General features: G+C 39.1%; 1 protein-coding gene across 1 annotated transcript in view; it reads right to left on the bottom strand.

The window, feature by feature from the left end:
* The window catches only part of LOC145466437 (uncharacterized), a 96,893-nt gene that overhangs the window by 15,827 nt on the left and 71,274 nt on the right, over window positions 1-9,792 (bottom strand). The window lies entirely within an intron of this gene.

The following is a 9,792-nucleotide window of genomic DNA, read 5'->3' as shown; positions in this document are numbered from 1 at the left end:
GTGACTCGATCCGCGCGAAGCTATTTACTTAATTATTTTATTCAGTTAAATCGTTCTATCGCCTTAACGTTTTCATTACTCATGCCGCAATTTTCTTGTATTGTTTCTATGTAAATATTTTAGAGTTTTGGTCAGTGTCTCATTAGCACTCTTATAATCGATTGTATATATTTGGGCGCATGCAAAACCTTTACTTTTCAACTTGAAAATGACCGTCGAGCGGTCGAAACGTCGTTGCTTTTTAACGTTAACTTTTTTAGTGAAATCCGTTTCTAAAAAGTTGTTGATTCGAATCCGCATGAAGTTTAGTTAAATTTAACTATTGTACATATCTTAGGTTTGAGATAAATCGTAATTTTTTTGCTTATTAGATTGTTTGTTAAACGACCCAACAGGCTTTGTAGCTTTGAAAACTATCGTTTTAAAATAAAGGTTGATTGATTGATTGATTAGTGAGTTAACACTAAGCTTAGTATTATGGTTACTTTAATTTTGTAGATCAGCTGATCGCAAACACAGCTCAACTCTCATTTATCTCACACCCCCTTCCCTCTTGCGACCTAGCTGTGTCGATTCTTAAGCACACCTCAACTTTATTATCTGATAATATCAATTGAGAGTTCAAGTGCCGTTTCTTGGTAAATCCTCTTTAAAACACTCCTAAAGTTTACCATTTTTATCTAAACAAGGATAAAACCGCAGCGTCGAGGTGAAAACGGTGGACTACTCAGGCTTGTCTCGGAGACCGGAAATTTTGTTTCTCCGTCTCCACCAACTGAAATATTGTGCATTAGGCTTCTTCTTATTTCCTGTTGTAAATACCAGAATTCTTTTGCATTCGCAGGCGTCAAGTTTTATGTCACATCTCGTAAAGATTTTTTTTGACTGACCAAGTGATTACCGGTTATTATGGCGCACTTAGGTGGTGTCCAGTCTCTAACTTGTTTGTAATTTATAGAGAGACCATGGCAATGACCTTGGACGAGTCAGTGCTGATGAATAGCTGAATGCGTAGCTCTACGCCGGAATGGATTCCCGGAGTTTTCCGGATCGAGGTCTTTCGTCCGCACTTGATTAGGGAGCTTAGGCAGTGACGACGCCTTGTTAAAAAGGGATTTATACTTGACCCTCGAATGTCTCAACTGTGTAGATCTGTTCAGCACGCCTATCGGTCTAAAAACTTACTCAGGCTAGTTATGACAGCGTTAATTTCCAAAGGAAGACACAAAAAATTAGTCATTGCGGTTCACGTTCTCCAAAATACGTAAAACTTTGTCACTTCACGTTGTTGTTTTGCCTATAACGGTTAAGAAATGTATCAAAATTCAAAACACATTTGCAGAACCATTGTTCTGCTCATTAAACCTTTTGTTTGGCGACGTTCTCGTTGGCATCGCTGTCGTGGTTTGCCAAAGCTCCCTATTAAATGGGCGAAGACGTGTTCTTTTGGCAACATGCTTAACAGCCTCCAGCGTGTCATCGAGCCTCGAGTTCAGGTCTTATCACTTCCATATTTAAAGGCAAAAACCCTTGGGATTGAGGTTTCTCTGATTGGACAGTGGGAAGAGGATCTATCTGCAGCGGTCGTGCTGGGTCTAAGTGGCTCATCGAGTCTTGTCATGTGCATTTCCTCGTCCGTTGTTTGTTTGTGTTCAGCATCTTCTGTCTGGCGATCACTCCTATAAAACTCAAACAAACCAGGTTAATCTTCCATTTTAATTAATAGCAGCTTGAAAACGCGGCGACAGGTTACCAGTACTAGGTTTAAAAGTTAATGGCTACAATTTTCCTTGTACTTGAGATGTCTTCCAGCAGAAGACGATAATCTAGATCAGAGTCTCTTTCTCCCAGACATTTTCAGTACATTCAGATTGGATTTCTCCCAACGAGTTCTCTTGATTTTTCTTTTTATCCAATGAACATGCTAAGCTGCGTTCGTCGCTAGAGCGTACTTCCAGTATTGTGTGAATATTCATGTCGTCTTCGCCCTCGCTGTCGGTGATATCTCCTCTGCGGTTTTTACACCCTAGGTCTGTTTCCCAGGTGAGTAAGTCATATCCTGACGGACTGTGTGTGTCTAACATTCCGTATGGCAAGCACTGAGCAAGATGCCAGCCAACATTTCCCCGCCTTTTTTTCCTCTTGGCGGGCGTCAGCTTGTCGTACCCAGACCTTATAACCACGTTACGAGTTGCACTATCAACTGTTTCATTCTCATAACGAGGCTGATAGAACAGATACTCGACAGGAGTCACAGATGGCCTTCCAAGGCGGTCGGTGTTTTCGTACGCCAAGTTTCGCAACTCTGTTCTATCAGTTGCTCTTTCTTCTTGGGGTGTCCTCAACTGGAAGGGCAAGGTTTCCAGCGGGATTTCATTATTGCCTGGGCTGTTATTTTCGGCATTTAGCGGGAAAATCCTGCTGAGACGAACCGTTGCATATGGTGCTATTTCTTCTTCATCTGCTTCATCCGGAGTATTTGGTTTACGCCCTGCCCCTGAAGGAATGACCAAGTTAAATTAGAATTTTGAACAGCTGAAAAAATCGAAGCTAAAAGTAACAGGAGCAATTTTTGCTTGACTTACTGTGTTTCTTGAAAAATATAATAGCCAGTGCTGCTACAAAGATGAAAAACACTGATCCTACAGTTGAAACTATGGTGATTTCCATAAACGTCATCCCTGAAATAACTGACAAACCATGAAAAGAAACGAATTATTCATGAAGCCTCGGAATAAGACGACTATAGGATCTTTGCAGCTATGCCATCACGTGACCTACTTTTCATGAAATTATGGACTATAACGAATAACCAGAAATGGAAAAAGCATGTCGAAAATATCATAATGGCCAAGTTTGAGGCCCCCATCACCAGAGAATGAGATTCGATGACGGTCTGAATTTTTGAAAAAATAAGAAGATTTGTATGAAAAAAGTTGTTGGAGAGCAAGACCTTGCTCTCCAGCAACGTTTTCCGTACAAATCCTCTAAATTTTCCGAAAATTCAAACTGTGGTATAAACTTACTCGTTGATTCCTGGGGCCTCAAACTTGGTCATTTTGGTATTTTCGATGCGCTCTTTCCATTTCTGGCATTCTTTAAGTTATAGCCCATAATATAAAAATTTTCTAGGAAATATTTGGTCACGTGACCCCAGCTGCAAAGGGCCTATTATACCACATATATGCTGGTCGGCCAAGCTAAGGAGAATACATCATAATATATACACGTTATATTACACCAAATATAGCATTATATTGGCTGAGTAGTAAAGGTCATCTAAAGCAAATATAAGATCAGTTGAGGTTCAGCTTTCTGTCTTTTATTTCCATCCTTGCATACGGCTGGCGCGTCTGAAATTTAAATTGACCAATCAGGATTCAGCAGGCGGGAAAACTTTACTGTCCTGACGTTAATGTTTTAAGTTAACAGGAAAGGCATTGAAGTCAGGCAACTTTTCTCACTGGAGATGGCACTAAATATTTACGAAAAGGGACTTACAATTCAAAAACCCATATCAGATTGTAAAAAGTGAAAAATATGAAACATTTTTTGTCTTCAAGCTTCTAATTCGGCGCCAAAAATGGGTCGCCGGCGTCCGGCATGGCAACACGCTCGTAGTTCGTCGAGTGTCGATGTTTAGGATAATAACTGTATTATTTTGAACAACAAATACTCAAGTTAACTATTAAAAGAGGCTAAAATCACTTTAGCATTGTCTTTATTTTTGTTAGCTGCGAAGAAAACGGCCATTATCGCGTCGTTTCGGTAGGACAGCTCAGTTTTGGTTGCCGCTCGTACTGAGGGCGCAGCCGCTGTATGCAAGACCGTAGCTTTTCATAACAAGTCAAATTACGTTTGAGTTCGTTTTTTCGGATGGTAGTTCTTTCGGTGGGTCGCCACTTTGGAAAATTTACGGTACAACAACAATCCGCTATTAGTGATGATGGCTGTAAAGAAAGTATCTATTATATATCATCGGTGACAAATTACTCCTTAAGTTTGGCGCGAAATTTCAGCGTTAATTCATAATTTCAAATGTGAAATTACAAAATTGCTATGGCAACATTTCTTGTATCTCGATTAGTGCCAAGATGGCGTCGAAATTTAAGAAAGTGACCATTGAAGAAGTCACGGAATTAAAAGAAGCGGCAGAAAACTTAAATACGCGAAAGAGCACAATTAACAGGGTGAGGGTTTTTGAGAAGTGGTGTGACGAAAAACCTTGAGAAAAACCTGGAGATGATTCTTCCTGAACAGTTCGATGAATAACTCGAGCAGTTTTACGCCTCCGTGTGTAAAACAAGACGGAACGGAACCGATTACGAACCTGGGTCCCTAAAACTGATTATCCAACCACTCAGTCCGGAAAACGGTGGTCAGAAAGCTGAAGGCCAAGGGAACAAAGCGTTGAAGCCTACTACTCTGGGAACGAAGACGACCAGCGACAACTGTCTAACCTAATCATTGATGGCAAAGAAATCCACTTGAACCAGAAAACCAGTCGAGTTCCCCTTCAGCCGCTGATCAAGTCCACTGCAGCGGTGAGCAGTGGCCACGTCTACAATTTCCACAACTGTAATGTGGTGACAAACCAAGGACATGCCGAACAGGCTAATATGGGGCGCCGTTTGTAAATTTATTATTTAGACCGAATTTATGCCATTTTCCCCTTATTTATAAATAATTGGAAATGCCACAAAATTTGTTTATAAATAAGACACAAGAACTTGTTCGTTGATATGTAAATAATTGTTTTAGGTACGTCCTGATTTATAAATAATCTTTTACCATAGTGTTATTATATATAAATAATAAACTAAACAACTTCAATTATTTATAAATCAGGTCGTCTCTAAAATTGTTATTTACATATCATAAAGTTTGTAAATCCCATTATTTATAAATAAATTACTTCGCCGGGAGTCTAAATGCATTATTTATAAATAATAAATTTCACCTCGCCGAGTGTAAATTTATTATTTATAAATAATGAACTTCACTGAGTATGTAAATTCATTATTTAGAAATAATGAATTTCACCTCGCCGAGTGTAAATTTAGAAATAATGAACTTCACTGAGTATGTAAATTCATTATTTAGAAATAATGAAGTTTCATCTCGCCGACTGTAAATTTAACCGTGTGTGTAAATTCATTATTTGGAAATAATGAATTTCATCTCGCCGAGTGTAAATTTATTACTTAGAAATAATGAACTTCACTTAGTATGTAAATTCATTATTTAGAAATAATGAAAGTATGAATGGCTGACCCAGCGTCTCTTGCCCGATCGATTTCGGAGGCTGTTTCTCGCGCTATAAGTGAGACAGTTAATGCTGCCCTTGCTCAGGTAGGTATGTAGCCTGAAATTCAACATTGGCGGATCTGGGGGAGGAGCCCGGGGGCTCGCCCCCCCCCCCTACGCCTTAAATATCTATTATGTACTCAACAATATAGCAGCTCACACTGCAACAGGAACAACTACTCAAAGGCCGAGATAACAGGTAAAATTTAAGAAAAGAAACTGCTGCAAGAAGAAAATAAAAATCGCTTGGCGTGTTAAGTGAAAGGTCTGATTTCTATTGAAATTCAACAATAGTTTTATAAACGTAAATGAATTTAGCTTTCCACGTGTACGATCTTTGGACTTGCCTGGAATAGACATGCCTAGCCGTGACTTGATCAAGCCAAACAAAGTGTGTCACGCAACGCTATCCGTCCAAACGTCACAAAGGTCACAAAGAATTTAACCTGCGAGCAGGCTCACGTTTGAGTCAAACGCGTGAGTGACGAAGAGGAATAGCGATCGGCGGGAAAGAGGCGCCAAGAAAGTGACTTTCTCAACTCGCGGCTTCGCAAGTCGACTACGCCGAGCGCGTTTGTGCTCCAACGTGAGCCTGCTCGCAGGCTACAAAGAATTATCTAAGCATGTAAATACACTATTCGATTTCCCGATTTTAAAAGTTCTGCATTTTCTTCATGCAGCAATTTCTTTTCTTAAAATTTACCTGTTACCTCGGCCTTTGAGTAGTTGTTGTCGCTGTCGTTGTTCCTGTAGCAGTGTGAGCTGCCGAATTGTTGAGTGAATAAGAACTACATAATAGATATTTGAGGCGTGATTCTCGCTTAAACGCAATTAACCAAAGTAAGGGATGGGGGGGGGGGGGGGGGAGGGGCCTCCCCTAGATCCGCCACTGCTCAATTTCAGGCTACATACCTATCTGAGCAAGGGCAGCATTAACTGTCTCACTTAGAGCGCGAGAAAACAGCCTCCGAAATCGATCGGGCAAGAGACGCTGGGTCAGCCATTGTACTCGGCGAAACGAAACTTCATTACTTCTAAATAATGAATTTACATACTCAGTGAAGTTCATTATTTCTAAATAATAAATTTACACTCGGCGAGATGAAATTCATTATTTCTAAATAATGAATTTACACACTCAGTGAAGTTCATTATTTATAAATAATAAATTTACACTCGGCGAGGTGAAATTTATTATTTCTAAATAATGAATTTAGACTCCCGGCGAAGTAATTTATTTATAAATAATGGGATTTACAAACTTTATGATGTGTAAATAACAATTTTAGAGATGACCTGATTTATAAATAATTGAAGTTGTTTAGTTTATTCATTATATATAATAACTCTTTGGTAAAAGATTATTTATAAATCAGGACGTGCCTAAAATAATTATATACATATCAACGCACAAGTTCTTGTGTCTTATTTATAAACAAATTTTGTGGCATTTCCAATTATTTATAAATAGGGGGAAAATGGTATCTAAATAATGGCATCTAAATAATAAATTTACAAACGGCGCCCCATAGGCTAACGCTTCATGCACAACAAGCCGTGATGTATAATTTGTCCGCAACCATGCTCCTTGCCAGCTCTGAAGGTTCAAAAGGTTTTTCAACTTTGTGCATTTTCGCTTGACCTTCATTTAGGCAAGTTTTCTTAGACCATAAAGTAAATTTTTAGTGATAATTTCACTTCAAAACAAACTGTCAAAATTTTATATGGCCTCGTGCAAAAATTTAGTTTCAGCGCATTTCAACGGGCGCCGTTGTCATTTCATTCATCAGTTCATGACGAATTAGAGCCAATCATTTAAGAAAGATTTGACAGTTGCCATAATTTTGAAACATTATGAACAAGCACGAAGAATTCGGAAGGTATTTTTTGTGAAAAAAATCAGAAAATTACGAACTTTAGCAATAGTGTATGCTTTTTTTTTTTAATGTTCTCGGTTTTCGATAGAACAAACCAGTGAAAAAGATTACAGTTGTGAGCGTAATTTGTCACCCACGATATTAAAGGTAATCAAATGTTTTTCTCGTGAAATTAGGAAATAATTTCACTTGCGTTTTGTCAAAATTCTGACAATTTCCCGAGCCTTTAGGTTAGGCTCGGGAAATTATCAGAATTTTGACAAAACGCAAGTGAAATTATTTCCTAATTTCACGAGAAAAACATTTGATTACACATACTTATAACATCATAACGAAGGGCCAGTTGTTCAAGTAGCGCTTACCCAATTTACTAGGGCGTGGCTGTTCATGGGCATTTCCACCCAGATGGCGTTTATTTTCAGGTTGATCTATCTAACATAACAAGACCCCCGTAGTATATTTTGATACTTTTATATAACGGAGATCAGGATAATTGCAAAAATCTGACCTTTTTTCTGTATTTTTCTGGATCAAAAATTGGGCCATAAATTAGCCCAATGTCTGTTCGTGACTTTCCGCTGCAAGACCTCATAGCATTGCAAATTATCAAACCTATACGAATTCAAAGTTAAGAACACAGGAAGTATCATTACCTTTGGGCTCCTTTTCAACAGTTCCTGAAACAAATCAGTATAATAGTGAGTGGCATTTAGCAAGCAAAATATGATGCAATGGCTAGGCTCTGTTCATAAAACACAATTTTCGTAACCAGTTTTGCAGAGGGTACTGATGTCATAACCAACTGGGGAATGTTACAGTTGTTCAAGCTACCCTTAGACCCAAGTCACGAGGGCGTGGTTGTCCGTGGGTATTATCCCCCCAGGAAAACGTTTATTTTGATGCTGATCTCTAATACGCCAAGAGCTGGTATATTTTAATATTCTATATTAAGGGAAAAGAGACTACGCTCACAGTCCCTTGTACGGGACCAGTATAATTTCAAAAATCTGACCTTTCGTTCCGCAAAACGGATCAGAAATTGGGTCATAAATTAGCCTGAAGTCTGCTCGCCATTCTTGCCATAGGACCCAATAGCAGGGTTGCCACAGGTCAGGAAATGGTCAGGGAAAAGCCAGGGAGTTTTATTTTGAGTCAGGGAAAACTAAAACTAATATATAGATTTAGCCAGGCCGAAAAGTGGAGCTCCAAAGTTATTTATTCGAATGCTGTCAATAATTTTAATAATCGAACATATGAGGCAAATTTTGGATGCCTTTGTAGTTTCGACCCGAAATTGCACCGCATCCGCGTTGGATTACATTGTAATGCAAATGAGAAAGGTAACCATTAAATTAAAGGAGAAGGTCACTCCAAAAACCGTGTATTTTTTTCCATCACCAATAAAAAGTTCACATTGAGTTGAGTTATTCAACGTTGTTTTAGCTTCTGAAGTGGATGCGATGCCAATGAAAAGGAAGTGAAAAGTTCGACACTGGGAGCCGCCATTTTGAAAGAATCTTGAAGGCCAGGCCGCATATCCGTGACATCATTCAGCCCGAATTGGCGCGAAGCTCAAAGGCTAAAGCTCTCCTTTTCTGTTCTAAATTCGTTTATTCAGTTGCGAGCTAAAATGTTGGCCCCGGGCTGTAAAACCCGAACCGAAAAGGATAGGGAAAGAGGAGTGACTTTCCTTAATTTGCCTGCAAAGAACAAAAAATTGCCAAAGAAGTGGTTCGAACAGCTACGTCGGGATGAGAGATTCATGCCAAAAAAACTCAAAAATGTGTATGTGTGGAACGAGCATTTCACAGACGACTGTTTCAAAACTGAATACCGATTTGAGCTTGTGGGTGGAAACACAAGAAGTAGGTCATTGCAAGATGCTTTCCGACAATTTTTCAACGGAAGGCCCTTGTAAAGGCACGCATTACAAGCGAACGGCGCATCGCAAGGAACGAAAAGAGGTAGCTATCAGTTATACTTTTCATTGTTTAAAAATATTTTTGCACGGCAGAACTGTCGTTGACTTGATTTGGTAAATATTAGTTCTGCGCAAGAAATTGAAGCTCCCCGCTGAACGGGGACTCGAATTTCGAGTAAAAACCTTGGGGCCAGCTGGCCCCTAAGTTTTCAGGTTTGGTCACCAGCACAAGTATTTTAGTCGCCAAAAATTTTCAACCCTTCAGGCTTAATATATTTTCACGAAAAGACGCTAAAACGGCGTGAATCACGGGTTTTGCATGTATATATCAGTTTGCCGCTTTTTTTTCTATAATAACAGGGAAAATCTATTCTTCATTTACCAGTCTTACCAGTATTTATAAAAAAGCTTCTATGTTGCAAGCTTTGATTCATTAGTTTTCGTAGGCTGGCGCAAGGTTTTTCGTGTTTTCGTGTTCATCGATGCATATAGCGATTGCACGCATTTTTTGGGTGAATTTATTAAATTTCTTAGGATACCGTGGGAACTTCAAATGCTCTCCAGATTTCTTTAAAATTACATGTCAGACTAACCCGCTTCGGTTTTCTTTTATCGAAAAAGCATTTTTTTCGATTTATAAATCTTTTGTGTGAGCCGAAAACTCAGAGCGTGTTTAATAATCGGCCT

Source organism: Orbicella franksi, chromosome 13 (genome assembly GCF_964199315.1).
Source record: "Orbicella franksi chromosome 13, jaOrbFran1.1, whole genome shotgun sequence".
Classification (NCBI taxonomy): domain Eukaryota; kingdom Metazoa; phylum Cnidaria; class Anthozoa; order Scleractinia; family Merulinidae; genus Orbicella; species Orbicella franksi.
The sequence above is the reverse complement of the archived record's forward strand: the minus strand, read 5'-3'. Positions and strand labels throughout refer to the sequence as shown.